A 1,695-nucleotide genomic window follows, 5' to 3' on the forward strand; every position below is an offset into this window, starting at 1 on the left:
CGTGTAGAGAATTGATGAGCTACCTGAGATTTGATCAAAGCATCTTAGAAGCAAATTTTTGTGATAGATAATGAATGAGACCCATTACAGTAGATTCTTGTGGAGAATGTGAGGTTCAGAATGTTCAGAGTTGTTGATGTCTAGAATTGGTTCGGACCAATGTATATTTTTGGTCTTATTATTTGCTGGAACTTTAAGGGTTCTCATGTGGTTTTTTGATTTTGTTTCTAAAGGAAGAAAAAGGAGCAGTAGTGTGTGCTCAGTTTCTGAGATCCCCCTGACCCTTAAGCTAATCTGTACTTTCTGCTGTTGTTTATTCTCTGTTGCAGCTTGCCTTGGGTCAAGTCAAACACACATAGGAAGAAGCATTCGGATTATTGACCCAATTTAGTTAGTGCCATTTCCACCTACAAAGTGCTCACTTTCATTTCAGTCTTTCTCCACTCACACGATGTAGTTGACAGAGGTCCTCTGAGGTCTTCTATCTGCAAAAGCCAGTTTTCTCCACGTTTCTCTGGACGTGTCTGAGTTAAGTCCGGGGCACTTGCAGCCCTTATCCAGCACGTTGGGCCTGCCAGTTTTCTTCCTAATGCCCATTTGGGTTAGAATGAAATAAGTCATCCACTTGGGAGGTACGTAATCTTACGGCCATCAGGATTCATTTTCGCTGGTGGCCTGAAACACTGCAACTGAAGACAGTGTACTTACATTTGAATCAAACTTGGTATTGCCACCAGATTTCTAACATCACATATATTTCTGCTGTTAACAATCCTGACTAGGAAGAAAGGTGTATTTTCAGTAGTTTCAAAAAAAGTGTATTAAAACTGTTCAATAAGGCCCTAGATTGCAATAGATGGGGAAATGGAACAAAACCTATTTGGGGTATATTTCAAAGTACTGAGCGCAAATATGAGAATCATGCTTTCTTTTGTAGTGATAGTTGAATTAGTTTAACATCAAATGTGAGATGTTTACAAATGTCTTATATGTGCTGATGTTAAAGTAGAGTACTTAGGTCTAGTTTCACAGAGAGTCTTACTTTGGCAGAGCTTTTTTGTATATGTTGATTTACACCCTTATTTTTTAAAAATTAGCAAAGCTAAAAGTCTCCTTTGAGATGTGTCCCAATTGCCATCTCTTTACATAATTTGCATTTTCAGATGTGATTTCTATTTTGATTTTTTCAATATTTAATAAATTATTTTTGCTTAAGAAGAAAAAAATGAAAGGTACCAGGGAATTGCAGTCCACTTTATATGCAAATATAGAGTGGGAAATAGTTATTGGGATTAGCTCTGACTTCAGTTCTGTCTCATTTTAATCCATTTATTTACATTCTAAGTTCTAAGACTTGTGAATATTATTAAATATGTATATTAACATGTAGATTGAGCTTACACATAAAGCCTTTTTAGTAATTTTTATTATTGTTTTATAACTAAAATATTGTGAACTAAAGATCTGCCATTTATTTGCATAACTAACACAGTGGCATATATGCAGAATAAACTCTTACTGATAATATCAACTGTATTTTTTTGTGTGCGTCAGAGTATCTGAATTAGATATTCAGTAATAGAATCAGGATGAATATGAATTAAATTTGAGGAAAAAAAGGGAGGTTCAGTATTTTCATTATTTCAAAATGCTGAAATTGCATATTTAAGATTTAAACTAATTTTCAAACAATCA

Source organism: Myotis lucifugus, unplaced genomic scaffold (genome assembly GCF_000147115.1).
Source record: "Myotis lucifugus unplaced genomic scaffold, Myoluc2.0 scaffold_44, whole genome shotgun sequence".
Taxonomy (NCBI): domain Eukaryota; kingdom Metazoa; phylum Chordata; class Mammalia; order Chiroptera; family Vespertilionidae; genus Myotis; species Myotis lucifugus.